General features: G+C 43.1%; 1 protein-coding gene across 9 annotated transcripts in view; it reads left to right on the top strand.

Moving 5' to 3' along the window:
• The window catches only part of LOC147029496 (uncharacterized), a 313,146-nt gene that overhangs the window by 20,265 nt on the left and 271,954 nt on the right, over positions 1–20,927 (top strand). The window lies entirely within an intron of this gene.

Raw genomic sequence — 20,927 nt, 5'->3', positions numbered from 1 at the left:
TATTTTGTTTCTCTTTGAGGACTTATTCCAGTCAGTTATGGATCTTGTAGTCATGCCATTCCATAAGACCATGGATACTTTCATCCTCATCCTTATGACTCATAGTTGTGTTTTTGTGGCAAACCAAGTGGCATTTTCACAATTTATTTTGCATCGTATGGTTGTGTGTGTAGCATTGCTTATGCTCTCAAAATATGAAATTATCACCATGAATTGAGGGTATTGATTTAGATTCGTCAAATTTGCAACGGAGTTTGCCTTGGCATTGCTTTATCAGCTGATCCCTACTGATACGGAACATATTTTAGAAGAAGCCACACGTATAAATGTGGAAATATGTGTGTGTCATGTTTTTGTGGAGTTCTGCTGGAGCTTTCTGAGTTCGAGTGTGACACACCAAAATGATCATCATGATCTCCTGAGTTGATTCGGGTAATTAACTACAAAGAATCCGCAAGAATTCCCATGTTTTAAACGCACGCCTTGTTTAGATGTAGAGAGCAGCCGAATAGGTCCTTCCACAGCATGGCATATTCTAATTGAAAAATAAATAACAAAAAGAACAATAACATTATAGCAAAGCGTATAGTAATTAATACTAATAATATGAAGAACAATAATGCTAGTAGTACAATTTGACAATAATAATAACAACGAATATATAATCCCCACCCTGGCCCAAGCACATCTGGGCTTTGTGAAAACAGTACAGCAGACAAGTATGCTCCAAGGCCATGAAGACTGATGAAAACTTGGTCCAATGGACCAATGGGCCCACTCGTATGTCAAACAAACAAATAGGTGGGTTAATGAGATTTCGGCCACACTATGTTCCTGAAAAACAGGTCAGACAGCATAGCATATTTAATTAAAAATCCCCCTGCTGTGGATTTGAGCTCACCTCAACTTGTCATTTCTTGTACACTTTACTTGGATAGAGCTCAGAAATCCCAACTTCATCAATGTTTATTCATTTATTTGGCATCTAATGATGAGCCGCATAACAAGAGGAACAGAAGACAAATTGGTTGATGTGTTTGAATGACCTTAACTTAGAGGACATGTTTATTGGGAAGGCTGTTGACACAGATTATCTGATGCTGGATCAGGTCGTGTCCAGAATAAGCAGTGTGTTGTTGAAGACATAAGTATGCTGCAGAATCAGGAATAATAATAAATCAAGATATTTAAAAATATATAAATTAAAATCGATACTATTACGTGATCTATTCAGTCATGTAACATGAATTCATTGACATGTGGACTTGACCCATAATGTCACGAGTTTGTCACTTTGGCAAATATTCGAATAATGTTGTGGGTGTTTGCTACAAAATATAAACGCAGACAAATACAGTTAAATATATGGCAGACAATGGGTCTTATCAATATAAGTGTGGCAACGACCTTGATGGTACACAGATATATATATATATATATATATATATATATATATATATATATATATATATATATATATATATATATATATATATATATTGAAATGTATGGAGCGATGATATCTAACCAATGAAGAAAGTTCTCATTGGTTAGATATTCATATGGTATGCCATCCTGATGAGGGTAAATGAGCCCAAAATCTGGATAGGCAGCTCATTTTGATGTTTAACCAATGGCAACCACAACAAATCTGTCTGTTTGACATGAGTTGCCGAGCTGAAACCTCTGGGTTGAAGGAGACCCTTTGGTGTAGGACTTTACATCTATTGGAGATCGGGAGAGCACTTGTCATGCTCCACAAATTTTGATTTATCCGCCGATCTCACCACGTGCATTCTGGTTGATTGGTTTGCAGTCGCCGAAACAATCGTCTTGATGGCAGATCGACTGTTGTTCTTTGCAGCAACCATGAAAGGCTACCAAGGAAAGCCTTTTGCTGCTTACTCTCCTCTGCAAAGGAGCTTACTCTCCTCCAAGCTGTCTTCCACAAAGCTCTCCACAAAATTCTCCTCTGAGACTCTCCTCCATGACACTTTTCTTCCTAGATGAATCGCACCTGTGCAATTTTAGACTCCTCTCCATCTCTCTCTGGACTCGCTCCACCCCTGGAGGTGTCCATAGCCCCCCCCCCCCACCCATCTCTCTCTTGCCTTGCAGAGCCCCAAGCCACCCGATTCCACTGGTTGGGACATTACAAAGAGGTTCTATGTACAATTCCTTAACCATTATCCCAAATTAATTATAACTGCACACAATCCCTTGGATGGTGCACATTCAAACAAGGTGATCCTTAAGTTGACGTGTCCCTACTTAATCACATCGAGATGGCTAGCTTCTTGCACATGGACCATGCTACTCCATACACTTCTGTCTGCTCGATGGGAATATCTAATCTTCACCCCACCCTACCCCCCAAAAAACATACATCTTCTTCTTCTTTCGGCTGCTCCCGTTAGGGGTCGCCACAGCGGATCATCCGTTATGATCCGCACACTGATTTGGCACAGGTTTTACGCCGGATGCCCTTCCTGACGCAACCCTGGTCACCTCTTACGACACAGGGATAAGCATTGGGTTTTGCCATAATTCCGGGCTGCCCTACACCCTCTCATAGCATGGCCCAGCACAGAGCTCCCGTCCTCAAGTGATCCTCCAACTCAAGCCTCCGAGTCGCCGGATTACAGGTGCACGCCACTACGCCAGGTGTCAAAAAACATACATATTGTTGCGAATTCGCGCCCGCCGGCATGCGAGCGGCCACGTAACTCGAATCGCGGCACGTCGCCCACCGGACGGACAATTCCGTCGTGACCCTCTCGGACTAACGCCGGGAACTAGTCACGGGTGGGCCTTTCGGCCTCACCACGATCGTGCCAATCGGCCCCCCGCGTGGGATAGGGTTGTTCGCCAAATTCGACCTACCTAATTACCCACACGGAGGGTAGACCGGGCGATCGCACCTCGCCGCAGGTCGGTTTCGGACACGGGCCACTTTAAGCGACCCATTCCGTACTATGGGATAACCGAGCGGTGTTATCGTCAACCTCAACGGTTCCGATTAATTATCGGGCGTATTTAGCCCACTACCAACCCTTTACGTGAAGTAAGATGGAGATTCAAATAAAGAAAAGACGAAGCGAAACGGGAAAAACAATTCAACATGAGGCACATTTATTCCGCGGCAAACGGAGAGCACACATATACAATTACAACAATTATGCACTAAAAGCAAATGTAAAAAAAACACAACAATTATGCACCAAAAGCAATTGCAACAAAAGAAACACAATGCAGATCTACTACCGACTACGCGAGCACACGGCAACACTTACACAGTTTTACTTTACAGACGGCGCCGACAACACATATACTCCAAAGCAAAAGAAAAGGGCCACCCTCAACGACAAGGGGGCAGACCTGTGGCGCGAGACCGGGTGGAGCCTACCCGTCTTATGATGAGCCGCAAATGCCGCGGCGGTGCCCCGACTCCGCGCTCCTCCGCGGGTTTCGTTGGCACTGCTTGGAATGGGGTGGGAATGGGGCCCCCTTTTCGCACTATTTCAGCGTGGGGGGGGGGGGAAACAGGGGGGAATTGTTGATGCTCTGGGGAAAGAGGACAGCCGGCCTGCTTGGGTCCCGCGACGAGCGACTCCACTGCGACCTCGACCGCGTTCCCGGCTCCCCTCTCTGCAGCTCCCCGATAGGCTCCAAACCCCGACAGACTCCGACTCTCCTCCAGACCTGTCTTGGTTGCTGCTGCCATACTCCGCCGCCGCCACACCTCTCCAACTCGCCCGAGCCCAAAACTCCGACTGCCTCCAACTGCTTCCGACCCAAAACAAAACTCTGCCGCTGCCACACTTCGCCGCCGCCACACCTCTCCAACTTGCCCGAGCCCGAAACAGAAACTGAATGAATTCGCCCCGCGCTCGGCGCTTTATAGTACGGCAGGAGAATCCATATGCAAATTTCAGGATCAGGATGAGCTCGGGGGCGGAGCCACGCTCGCCCATTGGACGGAGGAAAAGTGGGCGTGAACCTCCCCTGATCCTTGAATTTGCATATATTGATTCTACTCCGACGCGCCTGGAGGCGGGGCCAAATCGCCCCGCGCTTAATGGTTGGACGGATCGGAAGTGGGCGTGCATCATTCCTGATCCGACTTTTCCTCGGAAAGGCCGCTTTTTGCACCCGCGGCTCAGCGCGCGTCCCGCACGAGGCCAGGACAGCCTGATGCTCGGTGCCCACAAGCGGTGCGGGAATGGCGGTAGAAGGAGGAGAGGTGAAGGTGGTGGAGGGTTTATTGTGGTGGTTTATGGCCATGGCGACGCTTGGAATGGTGGTGATGCGATGTTTGCGAGAGCGAGTTGTGAAGGTAAAGGTCGTGGCTGTTGGCGTTGTTGTTGTTGTGAAGCGGCGTTGCGGTTGGTGGTTGTTGTGTGATGGCGGTTGAGACGTGGTTGGTTCAAAATAAAGACAGAACAGAAAAACGGCTATCTTAAAGGGTCGCAGCCCGAATGAATCACATATATTCCCTCTAAACAACGGGTTTGGGGCTAACTACACATGTACTTACAGAGATATCTCACCTACGGGACCTGAATGGTGGTTTGCGAATTTTCTCAACCACAACAATATATATATATATATATATATATATATATATATATATATATATATATATATATATATATATATATATATATATATATATATATATATATATATATATATAATATGGAATGGGGTGAGGATTCATAGCTGATCAATGGAATGGGGTGAGGATCCATAGCTGTATTGTTGCAAGAATAGTATGTTTGTTGTGTAAAACCTCTTGTAAATCAGGCAAAGTTGGGTGAGGTTTTGTGGCACCAGACATTTAACACCAAAGGCACACGAGAAATCACATTGCACTTTCAGAGGAACAGCCATTACAAACTGTTGGGCTGGTTGGCCATGCAGGCCATGATAGCTTTTTTTTTTTTTTTTTTTTTTTTTTTTTTGTATACCTTGGTCGAGGCTCGTATGAGAGCTAAAAGTCTGCTGTAGTCTGGTCTGCTGTCTGCTGCAGAGCCCTGGAGAAAGGCAGAACACTTTTCTTCAGGGCTGTTCCACGGTTGGGACAGCCTGGGGAATAGCCCCACCAACAAGCAGTTTGTAGCCAATAATGGGGAGTCACCGTGCGTGGGGGCGGTCTGAAAGTTCATGAGGGTCGTGACAGTTGCACACTTAGCACACAGCTTAGCTTAGCATACAGCAACATCAACATCTTGCTCTCTCTTTACTTCACCCTCCGAGGAAGAGACGTTCCTTTCATGTCATTTCCCTCATAGCCATTTCCACAGGTCCTTTGTTCCCAGAGCCGCACTTCGTTTGTGAAGCGTTGACCCACACAATCATGCCATTGTGGTGGAGCTCCAACCAGTTTGTGCCAGCTATAAGCCCTCGCATGTCCCCAATGTTCATCGTGTGCGAGTCTGGTAATGGCACCATTAGGGGGTGATGCTGTATTTATTTCCCACTGAACATAAATGTGGTTTTCCATGCCTCACCGCCCCCATTTGTCATCCTCATGCACCAGTTCTGTCCGGGTTCTGTTGTCTTGTGTCATATTTCATGAAAAAAAACCTTTTTATTAAAGAAAGTTTCCCCACCTTTTGCCGCCAGCGTGTTGTGCCACCAAGTTCGGCCTCAGATGGATTGCAACAATCTAGCTATGGATCTTCCTCTCTGATCATTCCCGAGTGATCCTTGAGGTTTTATAAATGATAAAGAACAGTTAATTGAATGTGGGGTGAATTTGGTAAGCTTGGCAATCTTCAGGAGTTTCAACAGATCTTGTCATGACAGGTGACGTTATTCAGACCTGTCAATGCGATATATATATATATATATATATATATATATATATATATATATATATATATATATATATATATATATATATATATATATATATATATATATATATATATATATATATATATATATATACACATATATATATATATATATATATATATATATATATATATCTTCTACATATATATATATATATATATATATATATATATATATATATATATATATATATATATATATATCTTCTTCTTTCGGCTGCTCCCGTTCGGGGTTGCCACAGCGGAACATCCGTATGATCCGCATCGTGATTTGGCACATGTTTTACGCCGAATGCCCTTCCTGACGCAACCCTGGTCGCCTCTTACGACACAGGGATATGGTACACCTATTTTAACCAGGTATACACCGGCCCAGTATACTGGTACTCATTTCGCCGACCTCGGAAGGATGACAGGCTAAGTCAACCCCCTGGTGTATTAATTCAGTGGCCCAACGGGGCTTGAACTCAGGATATATATATATATATATATATATATATATATATATATATATATATATATATATATATATATATATATATATATATATATATATATATATATATATATGGTGTGTGTGTGTGTATGTTTGGTTGTTATCTCCATCTCCATATGCATACTGTATGTGGGTTTTAGAAGGTGTAACTGAGTCCTCCCAAGTTCTCCAAGTATCCCCCTCCGTTTCAGTCAGGATCACAATTCATGGACCAAGGTGTTAACTTTTCTTATTCTCAAAGTGTTGTGCGGAGGGCTCTCTTCAGGATCATCACTGAGCCCTCGACGGCTTCTAACTGTAGTTTGTTTGTTGTTCTATTCCCAAGGATGGTTTTTAATATATCTTTGAGGATACTCTCTGATCATTCCCAGAGCTCCAATTAGCACTGGTACAATTTTGGCATTCTTCACCTTCCAAGATCTTTTCACTTCATTTTTTAGGTCTTGGTATTTGGTAATTTCTCTACATTTCTGGATTGTTTAGGCCAAAATCACTGTGCACTGACACCTCATTTAGTAATGGTGTATTTTCCTTTTTGTAACTAAGTACAACATTTGGTCGCCTTGCTTTGTTTTCTATGTTCAAGCTCGATGGGATCATTAGGTCGTACCTGAGCATCACTTCATTATTTTCAACGATTGGTTTCGGCTCATGTTTCCATGAGTTTTCTGGAGCTGGGATATCAAGGTTTTTTTTTTACAGATGGGCCAGTAGAATTACTCCACAAACTCCATTGTGCCTTTGTGTGTACAGTTCTGACATGAAGTTTTTTTTACATCCCGATAGGAATGGCTCGTGCTTTCTTTTTCAACCTTGCAGAACCTGCACTTGGCTGAATGACTCAGTCCTGCAATTTTCTTCAAGCCATTCGTGGAGTGTCCTTGGTCTTGAGCATTTTAATGATTCGTTCTCAATCCCAGTTGAGCTGATCTCTTCTTCGCTATTCCATTGAGCCTTGTTCGTCCATGCCCAGTCTGCCCAATTATTTTTCGTACCTGCCTGCTCTTTTGTCATTCTTCCGGTTGTTCGTGTATATCTGTTGGCGTTTCACTTGATATTTTCTTTTCTCTTTTTTTTTTTTTGCAATAATTGGGGCTGTATTTGTTGCTGTTTCAGTTTCATGCATGACATCTTCTATTCACACCTGTCTTTGGAAATGTTTTGCTCGGTGGGTTAGGGATATCTTTACTGGTTTGTTGTCTTCGTGTTTACAATCAAATATGAATAGGTAGTCTGTTGAACTTTTCACATACTCAGCCTCCTACAGTTGTCATTCTGTGCACTTTGTTGAGTTCATCAGATTCTTGGGCTACACTGATTTGAACATTTTGTGATGGTGAGAAGTTTCCTCGTTTTGATATCTCGCTTGTTGATTTCTGCTGGTGGCCAGTTTGTTATTCTGCAGCTGTATTGGAACCTTGGTACTGCGAGTTGGTTTCTGGCTTTGATTTTGTTTCTCGGGGTGAGATATGTTTTTATTTCAGGATCGGCCTCGTTGTTCGCAGGTATTCTTTGGCAATTGTTTTGCGCATTTCTTTGTGACATATTTAGTGGCCCTCTTCTACTCCAAGGTATTTGTGTGATGCTTTGTTTTGTAGTTCCTGTGTTGTTGTGTCAAGGTCAATTTTTATGTTCTCCGCTTTTGTTGGTTTACCCTGTATGTATGTGCACTTGGCACACTTATCGATGCCAAATTCCATTTGAATGTCGTTGGAGGAAAGCTTCACTAATTTCAGTTGTTCTGCCAGTTCTTTGTCGCTTGGTGCGAAGAGCTTTATATCATCCATATACAATAGATGTCACTTTTCCTGTCTCTTTTGACGCTCTTTTATTGGAGGTTAGGGCATATCCGTGTCCTTGCTCATTTATGAGGTTGCTCAGTGAGTCCAGAGTCAAGCAGAACAGGAGGGGTGAGAGGCTGTCTCCCTGGAAGATCCCACAACATATCTTCACCCCTATTTTTTCAATCTTTCCTTCTGAGTGCTGCAGTATCAGTTTGCTACTCCAGAGTTCCATTCGTTTCTCAATCCGTTTGATTATCTGGAGATTGATTTTGTATGTTTGCATGCATTTTATCATCCATTAATGTGGGACACTATGGAAAGCTTTCTTCACGTTTTGCAGTTTTCAAGAACGGCCTTGTTCAGTCGTAGGTGGTCTATTGCTCCACACCGTGTGTGTGTGTGTGTGTGTGTGTGTGTGTGTGTGTGTGTGTGTGTGTGTGTGTGTGTGTGTGTGTGTGTGTGTGTGTGTGTGTGTGTGTGTGTGTGAGAGAGAGAGAGAGAGAGAGAGAGAGAGAGAGAGAGACAGAGAGAGAGAGACAGAGAGAGAGAGACAGACAGAGAGAGAGAGAGAGAGACAGAGAGAGAGACAGAGACACAAAAAGCTTATGGCTGCGTTTCATTCCAGGCCAAGCTAGACTCAGCTATGAGGAGTGGCTGAAAGGAGACAGTGAAGAGAGGATATGATAGAGATGTTTAAGATAATGAAGGGTAACGACAAAATAAGTGCAGAATAATTATTCAGCAGAATAGACATTTATAGGGCCAGGGGCCACAGCCGGAGAGTAAAGAAAAGGAGAGTTAAGACGGTGGTAAGGCAGGGGTCTTTCACTCGGAGAGTAGTTCATGCATGGAATGGTCTCCCTAGAAAGGTACTGGCAGCAGAAGCAGCAGATATGTTTAAATTGAAATTATGTAGGTACCTGGAAGCATTGAGGATAGAAGGGTGTCGGGATATTGGCAGGACTTTTAGGTCGCTCGAGTACGGATGGGTGATTGTGTGGAGTGTTGTATTCATAGGGGTCTCATCAAGGTGTGGTGCATGGTTCATGTTGTGTTTCTCACCAAAGAACTGTCTTCGCCCACAGTAAAGAAAAGCAACAAACAAAAAAAACACAGAAAACACTTAAAAAAAAAAAAAACTTTTTTTTTATTTTGCCACCTTTGAGATATCCCTGGGCATGCGATATTGTCTCATCCACTCCCCCCCTCCCCCTCATTCCTCCAATGAAATTGTCGTTTTAACAGATGAAATCAGTTTGGTGTTGATATGGCGCAGACATGATAGTTCAAATGGCCTCCTCCTGCGTCTAGTTTCCTTGTGTATCCTCTGTTGCATCCCTTCTGTTCTGTCTCTGTTATGTTTCTGTGATTATTCTTGTCAGAAGTCCACATGCTGTTGGTAGACATGCTATTGGCCAATATTTGCGAGGTCGTTGGGTTTCATCTGATTTTGGGAGGAGGAAGGTGTTACCCTCCATGAGCCATTCATCCATTTTGTGTTCCTCTTGGATTAATCCATTGAATGCTCTGGCATAGTGTTTGTGGAGAGAATCTCTAATTGCTTCATCCAGAAGCCTGGGATCCCACGCGGACCAGGGCTTTTGAAGTCTGGCATTTTTTCCAGTTGTTTTCTTTTATTTTTCGTCATCAATTATATTATCTCTGGGGGGCATTTCTCGAAGATGTTGCTTTTTCTTCTCCAAATTTGGGATCCATTCTGCCTCCTCGTTATTTTATTTTCACTCTTTTTAAGTTCCTTTCCAGAAGTTTTCTCGTTTATCTTTTTCCTGGGGAACTTACTCTTTCTGCTCTTGTTTCCCTGTTTCTTGGTGTAATCTTTTAGGGATTACTCTCAAACGTGCCGTTTTGTTTTCTCCCTTTGTTGGCTTTGTCGTAATTTTATTTTTGTCTTCCTTGCTATCAATTCTATTTTGAGTTTGTTTTCAGGACAAAGTAACTCGAGGTCTTCATCTTCAATTCCATAAATGCTTTTTATTTATATATTTAATTTCCTTCCTTACTTTTGAGCTGTGATTGTCCTGTCTCCTTTTTTTTCAATTGTTAACCTCCGCCATCTTCGAAGATGGATGGAGGTTACTGTTTTCACCCCTTTCTGTTTGTTTGCTTGTCTGTTTGTTTGTTTGTTTGTTTGTGAACAGTATTACGGAAAAATTCCTTGACGGATTTCGACGAAACTTGGTGGGGGGGGGGGGGTTAGGTATGGTCCAAGGATCATGCCATTAAATTTTGGACTTGGTTCCCCCCCCCCAAAAAAAAATTGTTAGAGAAAAAAAAGTTTTTTTTCATTTCTACATGTTTTAAGTGATTTCCAACCCCCCCCCCAATTTTTTTTGCATTTCTACATGTTTTAAGTGATTTCCAACCCCCCCAAAAAAATTGTCACCCCCCAAAAAAAATATAGAATTTTTTTTTTTTGCATTTCTACATGTTTTAAGTGATTTCCAACCCCCCCCCAAAAAGAGAATTTTTTTGCATTTCTACATGTTTTAAGTGATTTCCAACCCCCACCCCCAAAAAAATCGTTACCCCCAAAAAAAATTGTTCGAGAAATTTTTTTTTTTTTTTTTGCATTTCTACATATTTTAAGTGATTTCCAACCCTCCCCCAAAAAAATTGTTTGAGAAAAAAACATTTTCTTTGCATTTTTACATGTTTTAAGTGATTTCCAACCCCCCAAAAAAATTACCCCCCCCAAAAAAGAATTTTTTTTGCATTACTACATGTTTTAAGTGATTTCCAACCCCCCTCCAAAAAAAAATTGTTAGAGAAAAAAAAAATTTTGCAACTTTTTTTTCAACAAAATTTCGATTTTCTTTTTTGCATTTCTACATGTTTTAAGTGATTTCCAACCCCCCCCCCCAAAAAAAATGTTGGAGAAAAGAACTATAACTCTGTCAGCACTGTTGACATCATATTTAATGAATAAGATATAAGGTTCACTTGAGTGACCCAGCAGTATTGGCGGCGGAGGTTTTGCACTCTCCCGAGTGCTCCCCCTCTCGTTCTCTCTGTTTTCAAAGTCTGCTTCCATGTTGGTATTTGGCTTCTATTCATGGGACGTGGTCTTTTTTTCTTGCTAATGTTGTTTCCTTTTCACTTTTTTACCTGGGACGTGTTGCAGATCTACAAGAGCACCACATGTTTGTTGTTGTTGGTGTTGTCGTGGTTCTTATTGGTGGTCAATTTTTGAAATGTGCACCCATTGATCAGATGGCTGCTGGACTCCACCCATATTTGGCACTTGACTCCACCCACCACGGCACCTACACAAAATAATATGGCTGCCATCTTGCTTTTCTGGTGGACCTAAGATATCAGGCCTGTAGGCTTCTGTTGATGATACTTCTGGGTTTGTTGCATCAGATTTCCATTGACTTTGTTTGGATGAAGTGTTATTCACAATGAGGGATCCTGAAAAATCGAATTGTATGTCGAATATAACATTGGTAAGGTTTAATCAAATCTGTCAGCATGCATAGTACGCACCTCCCGAAAAAAAGTGTTCCATAATTTTTGAATGGCCCCATATTGGCGTTAAACAATCCGTGTCCATGTGACAAACCAGCTCATTCTGATATGACCATGGCGGAGGCTGACATGGATGACAGGTGTCGAGTTAATCTTTTAATAGCGCATTAAACGTGTGTTCCCCAATCGCGCTGTTCATCTTTTAAGAGTGCTTCAAATGCGTGTTTCCCAATCAGGCCCTTACCGCATTTTGTTGCACGTGATAACCACAGTGCGGTCATTCTTGTTCTTGAATGAAACGGAGACCGACAAAACATACAGTTTTGATTTTTTTTTTCAGGGGGGATGATGTTGGTATCATTTTTATGATCGCTTGGTTTGTTCTCTTTGTTAACATTTTCGTTTGTTTGGTGTTTGGTGTTTTGTATTCTGTATTTGTTTTGGCCTTTCCCCAAATGGTATCATTGTTATCTCTTCTATTTCATTTGCCAGTTGTTCTTCAAGATTGTTTTGATCATCATCATCATCATCATCATCATCATCATCATCATCATCATCATCATCATCATCTTTCTTCTGTGCTCTATTCTTCTGATTGCCCTTGTCTCCCTGCTTTTCTTCATTATTTTCTTTTGTTCCTGCTGTTATTGTGTGTGTGTGTGTGTGTGTGTGTGTGTGTGTGTGTGTGTGTGTGTGTGTGTGTGTGTGTGTGTGTGTGTGTGTGTGTGTGTGTGTCAGACGGACAAAAGAGTGTGTCTGTTCTTTTCCCTGTTGGGGATCTGATTTTGGTTTTTCAGCCCTGTGCTGCCACCACTGACAGACTCTCATCGCCAAGTCATGCTCCAATCCCTCGTATGGCCACTCGGCCCATCCCCGTGCCCCCTCCAGCAGGCCCCGATCATCCTCCAAACCACCACTCAGTAATCAGACAACACCCATTGTCTCTATCAGCCATTCAGCCCCTCCCCCATGCCCCCGACATCAAGCCCCTATCATTCTCCACCCCATGCCCTGATAAGTATCCAACCCCATAGTTTCCATCATCTGCTTCGCCCCTCCCATGCCCTCTTAATGAGGCCCCTATCATCTTTCATCCCATCTCCAGGTGAGCACACAACTCCCATCATCTCCATTGGCTGCTGAGCCCTCCCCATGCCCCTTTCAATAATAATAATAATAACAATAATAATATTTATTGTCCCTCATCCAGGAAAATTCCTCTCCCGGTTTCACCTGAGAGGACTTATTTTTTGTCTCCATCTGTCTGTACATCCATCTGTCCATCCCACCTGTAGTTTTTCAGGGGTTTTTTTTCTCACCTACCCCTTAATATATTCAACTGAAACTTTGTACATGGCTTTATTATAATAAGTTACAGAAGAAGTTTGAGTTTCAGAGAATTTCGTCAATTTTTCGCAGTTATGGCCTTTTTAAACTTAGAAAGTAACACACCTTATACATGGGTCAGTGTTCAGCTGCCTCGACTCCACCCCACTGCTTTACACCCATTGGCTGGACGTTGGCCTGACTCCACCCCAATAAAATAATGCGCCACCATTGCATGAAACAGCACAGATTGGCAGGCCTCAGGCCTTAGGCCTGGGTCTTAGTCCAATTTGAATGTTTTCAGGTATATAACCATGATATACAGTATTATATCTGGTACTAGTGGGGTATATTAACACATTGTAAGCAATAACGAACCGTGCTTCACACGTAGGAATATAATAAATAGAAGCTTTATGATGATAGGCAACCATCACCGACCTTCCGCTAGATATCAATGGAGGTTTTTATTTCACAGTTTACAGTTATATAAGTTTACAGTTCGAGTGAGGCTCACATAGAAATGCAGTATGAAAACCGCAGCAAAGTACAATAACGTATATGTATAAATGCATAAACTAACATTTTATTAAAGTGTATACTGTACATTGTAACGCCACTGTGCTGTACACATTGTCTCTGGTCGCTCACCTGCAGTGAGCACAATAAGGCTGCACTTGTTTTCGGATACTTTCATTTACGGATGCTTTCCGACGATTCTGTGATTTTGTCCCAGTGTACTGGCTTTGATGTCCATCGGCACACAGAATTTCAGCTTTCTACATCACCCGGAAAGTACCGAACATTAATACCAGTCAGTCAGTGTTTCTGTGAGAGCCTGGTGTTGGCGCAGTGGTTAGCGCAGCGGCTTGGAATCCAAAAGGTCCTGAGTTCAAGCCCCGTTGGACCACTGAATTAATACACCAGGGGGTTGACTCAGCCTGTCATCCTTCCGAGGTCAGCGAAATGAGTACCAGTATACTGGGCCGGTGTATACCCCGGTTAAAATAGGTGTACCATATCCCTGTGTCGTAAGAGGCGACCAGGGTTGCGTCAGGAAGGGCATCCGGCGTAAAACATGTGCCAAATCACTATGCGGATCATACGGATGATCCGCTGTGGCGACCCCAAAAGGGAGCAGCCGAAAGAAGAAGAAGAAGAAGAAGAAGTCAGTGTTTCAGTGAGTGAGTGAGTTAAGCATGAGTCACATTTGCTCTACGGCTAGGATACGGTGGCTCTACAGAGTGCTCTTCTAGTTCTTCTTATCTTCGGCACTGAACGCGCCATTATACACCTCCCAAATAAATGGATAATAACTTTCATTGTGACCAGTAGGAGACGAAGCAAATTATCGCTCTTGTTTCTTCTATTTTTCTTTTGGACAGGTATTTTATAAATTGTGGCTGCTTTTTCTTCTTCTCTTCCTTTATAAGGGGTGAGGTCCAACGGTACCAAGATTCTGCAATGCCTCGACCACAATACTCCTCCACTTCCTTCTGTTCTTAGCCATCTCTCTTGATTCTCCAACTACCCCTACCTCATTGATATCCCTCCTCACACAATCTTCCAATCTCAACATTGGTCGACCTCTTTCTTCCTACCTTGCTCGCTCAACCTGTCCACTCCCATTACCATTCTCTCTTATTCCCTCCTCACCAAGGGTCCAGCCCACTTCAGCCAGCATTTCACCAATCTCCCAGTAAAGCTCACCTGCACACCAATCTCCTCCCTCAGTTCATCCATCCACTTTCCATCCACTCTCTTCACTCCCACAATCCTCATGACCCAGTTGTTGTCACAGATCTGCAACCTCTGTTATTGTCTCTCTGTCAGCGCCACTGTCTCCAGACTGTAAAGATATGCCGGTGTCACACAAGTCACCAAAACTTTCCCTTTCAATTTCCTTTACTGTATTTCTTTATATCTGCTATTACTCCCTCCACCCTTCTCCACCAATTTCCACCCACCTGAATCCTCTTCTTCACCTTTGCCTGCAACTTACCATCCCCAGTCACTGTTCGCCCCCCCCCCCCTCCCAAGATACTCAAACATATTTCCTTGTCTGATCTCCCTCCCCTCTAACCTGAGATTCATTTTTTTTCTTCTGCTGCCCAACCCACATCAACTCAGTCTTATCCATACTCATCTTCAGCCCATACTTCCCAAATGCCTTTTTCCACTCCCCCAGTACTTCCCGCATCTCCCATATATTCTCCACCACAACAGCCAGATCCTCCGCATACACCATCCTCCCCAGAAACCTTTCATGTTTACTCTGCTGCTTACCAGCTCAATCACCATGATAAACATGAGTTGGCTGAGAGCGCTTCCCTGCCTCAAACTGATGTTCATGCTGAACTCCTCCAACATCTCAGGACCAACCAAAAGTCTTCCTTTCGTTCCGTCATACATATCTTCCACCAACTTAACATCTGCTTACGGCACTCCCATCCATCTCGGTGTCGCCATCACAATCTCTCTCGGGACAGTGTCATCACAGGCCTTCTCCGGGTCCACAAATCCCAACGCCATCTCACCTTGCACCTCCAACCTATTCTCCACCAGCTGTCTCAGTGTGAACATCCCATCTGTCGTCCCCCACCCTTTTTATGCCCCTGTTGCTCTTTGCCGATCTCCATCTTCACAACCTTCCTCATCCTCCCATTCAGAATCCTCTCCAGCACCTTCTTGACATGACAGTATTATAATGCCTCTGTACTTTCCCGGATCTTGAACATCGCCCTTCCCCTTCCATATCAGCACAATTAACCCTGTTCTCCAATCCTCTGGAATCAAACACTCTCGTATACACAATCAACAGTCTCTTTGTCCAACTGACTCCTACTTCTCCCGCAGCAACTATAATCTCTGTAGGCACCTCATCAATGCCTGCGCTCTTCCCTTCTTCATCTTCTTTACTGCTGTTGGCATCTCCTCCTCTGTGATCTCCACTACCTCCACTTTCTGCTCGACATAACATGGAACCTCGAGTCTCCGTTTATTCCTTCTTGGTTCAACAGCTCCTTGAAATATCCTTCCATAACTTCAATACTACCCCCCTCGCTGTCACCAGCCTCCCGGCACCATACTTAATTACCGCCCCCCTCATGTTGTTACTATCTTCATCCCTGTCACGAACCATTTATGTATCATCTTCCATACATCCTCTTCCAACTTGTTGTACACCTCTTCCATATCATTCCTCACCTTATCCACAGCTCTTCTTGATGCTTTCTTCTTTTGCCCATTCAGGTATAGCAACAAAGGCATCAAGTTGTCCCCTTCTATCTTTGATATCCTCTATCCTCTTCCAAACTTTGCTACTTCCTCCATCCACCATACCTGAATTCTGCTCCGAATCGATGACGTAACCTTTCGTGATGTCCTTCCACACAAAACTTCTTCAATTCCTGTAAATGCCTCTCCCTACTTCTTCCACTCCTCCTCCAGACCTCCAGCGTCTTCACGAAGTTCCTCATACCTGGCCCTCAACCTCTCCTTGATCTCGACAGTGACATTGTCCCTGCACTTTCCCTACCCCCCCCCTATCATCTTCGACCCTTGGTTTTAATCTCCCTCATTTTCTTCATGCGTATAAAAAGCAGCACCAGCTTGTTCTGGGTGGTGACATGCTCTCCCCTCACTGCCTTACAAACTTATTTTTCTTGCATATGGCAGCTTGGCTGCCGGATAGCTATCATTTTGTTGGGGCGTGACTATGCTGCTGATGCTGTGCCCCCATACCAGTACACTGGTACTCGTTATGCTGACCTCGGAAGGATGATAGGCAGAGTCAACCCCACCTGGTATTAATTCAACAGTGAAGTGGGATTTGACCTCGGGATCTTAGGATCCCAAGCCCTAATCATTAAGCCAACACCAGGCATATATTCCATATGCAGAATGGAAATTAACATACAAAGGGCCGAGAGTCATTACGGGAATTCAGCGAGTGTAATTAGTCATCACAAGATCCTGTCCAACCTCAAACAAGGAAATGAGGCCATTTCGCTCATCATTGCTCTTGGGGTTTTTATTTTTTAGGGAACTCTCGGGTTAATTTTTGATCCAGCTTTAAACAGCAATCTTCTTCATGATTTACTCATGTCTAAATTACACAATCTTGATCGGGTGACCAAACTTGAACTTTGTGCTGCACTACATGGCCAAAAGTATGTGGACACCTGCTCGTCCAACATCTCATTCCAAAATCATGGGCATTAATATGGAGTTAGTCCTCCCTTTACTGCTCTAACAGCCTCCACTCTTCTGGGAAGGCTTTCCACAAGATGTTGGAACATTGCTGTGGGGATTTGCTTCCATTCAGCCACAAGAGCATTAGTGAGGTCAGGCACTGATGTTGGGTGATTATGTCTGGCTCGCAGTCGGCGTTCCAATTCATCCCAAAGGTGTTCGATGGTGTTGAGGTCAGGGCTCGGTGCAGGCTAGTCAAGTTCTTCCACACTGTTTTCGACAAACCATTTCTGTATGGAACTCGCTTTGTGCACGAGGGCATTGTCATGCTGAAACAGGAAAGGGCCTTCTCCAAACTGTTGCCACAAAGTTTGAAGCACAGAATCTTCTAGAATGTCATTGTATGCTGTAGTGTTAAGATTTCCCTTCACTGGAACTAAGGGGCATAGTCCGAACCATAAAAAACAGCCCCAGACCATTATTCCTCCTCCACCAAATTTTACAGTTGGCACTATGCATTCGGGCAGGTAGTGTTCTCATGGCATCCGCCAAACCCAGATTCGTCCGTCGGACTGCCAGATGGTGAAGCATGATTCATCACTGCAGAAAACGCGTTTCAACTGCTCCAGAGTCCAATGACGGTGAGCTTGACACCACTCCAGCCAATGCTTGGCATTGCGCATGCTGATCTTCGGTTTGTGTGTGGCTGCTCAGCCATGAAAACCCATTTCCTGAAGCTCTCGCCAAACAGTGCTTGTGCTGACATTGCTTCCAGAGTCAGTTTGGAACTCGGTAGTGAGTGTTGCAACCGACGACATACGATTTTTCCGCACTTTGCACTTCAGCACTCGGCGGTCCCGTTCTGTGAGCTTGTGTGGCCGACCACTTCACGGCTGAGCTGTTGTTGCTCCTAGACATTTCCAGTTCACAATAACAGCACTTACAGTTGACCGGGGCAGCTGTAGCAGGGCAGAAATTTGACGAACTGACTTGTTGGAAAGGTGGCATCCTATGACGGTGCCACGTTGAAAGTCACTGAGCTCTTCACTATGGCCCATTCTACTGGCAAAGTTTGTCACCGGAGATTGCATGGCTGTGTGCTTGATTTTATATACCTGTCAGCAATGGGTGTGGATGAAAATAGCCAAATCCACCAATTAGAAGGGGTGTCCGCATACTTTTGGCCATGTCGTGTATATTCAAACCACATGTACATCACACATACGGCAATGACTCGCTCTCCTTCCTGTGTTCGTAAACTATGAATACAAAGAGTTATGAGGTGTAAATATCAAACCCTCACCTTCACCTGACAACGTTCATGAATTTCTTACACCTCACTGCGTATGTCCTTCCTTCCACCCATCCGTCCATCCTTCCGTCAAAAATTATGAAGAAGAACCTTTCTAACCCACCGTGTTTAATTCTCGAGGGTTCTCAAGGGTAATTGTAAAGGGTTATAAAGGATAATTCTTAAGGGTAATTCCAAAGCGTTCTAAAGGGTGATTCTAAAGGGTTTTAAAGTGTAGTTCTAAAGGGTTCTAAAGGGTTATAATGGGTTCTAAAGGGGTCTAAAGGGGAATTCTAAAGGGTTCTAAAGGGTGATTCGAAAGGGTTTTAAAGTGTAGTTCTAAAGGGTAATTCTAAAGGGTTCTAAAGCGTAGTTCTAAAGGGTTATAAAGGGTTCTAAAGGGTTATAAAGGGTAATTCTAAAGGGGTCTAAAGGGGAATTCTAAAGGGTTCTAAAGGGTTCTAAAGGATAATTCCAAAGGGTTCTCAAGAGTAATTCTAAAGGGTTCTAAAGGATTCTAAAGGGTAATTCTAAAGGGTTCTAAACGATAATTCCAAAGGGTTCTCAAGAGTAATTCTAAAGGGTAATTCTAAAGGATAATTCCATTGGGTTCTAAAGGATAATTCTGAAGGGTTCTAAAGGGTAATTCTAATGGGTTTCATTCATTTCTCGGCTTTATCTACTTCATGTTAAAAATGCCAAACTGAGCCATTTCCTTCGGACATGAGTGCGATATTTTTTTAAATTGTTACTGTGATTATTACTGTTATGATTAATTACATCATTCAGTCCTTAAACTTTAAACTCTTTGGTGTTAAACTACATTGTCAAAATTTTAATAGCTCGTGACATATGAACTTGTTTAACTCCAATTTCAAGGAGTTGTGCTTACTTTTCGAACCGCCTTGATTTGGTTTTCCGAGTTCAGTTGCAGAGTTCTTGAAAACAAAGGATTTGCCAAACGTGAACAGGTCCAGCTGGATTGAATCAGTAAGGAAGTGTACCTGGAAATGTTCCAGCATATACGAGTCCAGTGCATGCTGAACACAGATATGAGTTTTACTGATGTTTTTACACGTGTGTTTTAAGGGTGTGACATCTGTGCTGAAGAAATTAGTTTAATTGTGCATTGACTGTGTGTCCGAGTGCATGCTGGCTGGAGTTATTCAGTGAACTTTCCTCTTGCAATGGTTATACTATATTCACCTCGAACCACATTCAATCCATCAATGTTAGATCTCCTCCACAGATTTTATGGTGCACTTTACACCAAGACGAAATTTAGTTTGGAATACTTCTTAACAATCCAGTTAAACAGGAGCTAACATAAAGCATAAACTCCCCTCCCCAAAAGAGAAGGTTGTTGTCAAGGCATGCTGGAAAAGGAGCTTGCTTGGACTGTTTGGTATGATTTTGAGCACTTTGAAGAAACCTGTTTTAACGGATCCAAGAAAATGGGAGTATAAATGTTCATAAATTATATGTCTGTCATGAAAAGGCACCTGGGTGTGGTGGCAAGTAGGCAGAGCTAGCTAGCTTCTGGCCAGGGCTTAATCACAGCCATAGCTTGTTCTTTGCATCATATCTCTTCCCAATTGAGAGCAGAGTTGTTGGGGCAGGTTGAGACTTGGTGTCTTTGCATTTTTAAGCTTTGTGTACCCGAGGGCTGACTTCGAAACAAATGAATGCATGTTTGTAGTGGCACTTGTTGCAACTTGCCCATGGGAGAGCTTTCACTCGTCGGTTGATTTTAAAGACCTTTTATTGAGGCCTACCTGCACATAATGGGAGCAAAGTTGACATTTTTTTTTATCTATCACTTTTACATGACTCAATATCTTATCTCTTCTCGTCCCCCCCCCCTCCCTTCCTCCTTCTTGCATTCTTCCAATTCAAACAGTATCCTACATGGTACAAATTACTTAAGAAGCTTGGAATGTGTGAGCCATTTATACTTTCTCAGAACTCGTACCATGCAGCTATCTTTTTCATCTTCTTCATGATTTTGACCCAGTTTCTGTCACTTCTTCCAGATGCACCTAATTCTTTTCTCCAGCTGCCACACTGACAATTCTCTTTACCAGCTGCTTAAGTCTGCTGACTCACTACCTCTCTCTTTTTGCCACTTGCACATGCCCGATGACCAAACTAGACATGCCAGACTTCACATGATTGGTCGATATATTTATTTGTATGTGCAGTTTATGTACGTATTTACTTACTTCTTTTTTTTTGCAGAATGTAGACCCATTTAGTTTTTTTTGTAAATTTCATTTTCTTTATTTCCCATTGGAACGTCTGTAAATGCGTGTGTTATGTGGTGCACTCAGTATGTTGTGTTTTGTACTTTTTTTTAATCCTGGTGGCATCATCGTCCTGTCACGAAAGACTGATTCATGGAGTTTATCTTTTGCACAACTTTCTTCATAGCTCGAAAACATAAACACTGACTGTGAGGCCAATGAGTAGCACCTTTTTCGTTTACC

This window comes from Eptatretus burgeri, chromosome 3 (assembly GCF_056783735.1).
Source record: "Eptatretus burgeri isolate ZD-2024b chromosome 3, Ebu_testis_v1, whole genome shotgun sequence".
Taxonomy (NCBI): Eukaryota; Metazoa; Chordata; class Myxini; order Myxiniformes; family Myxinidae; genus Eptatretus; species Eptatretus burgeri.
This window is presented reverse-complemented; position numbering and strand designations above follow the sequence as displayed.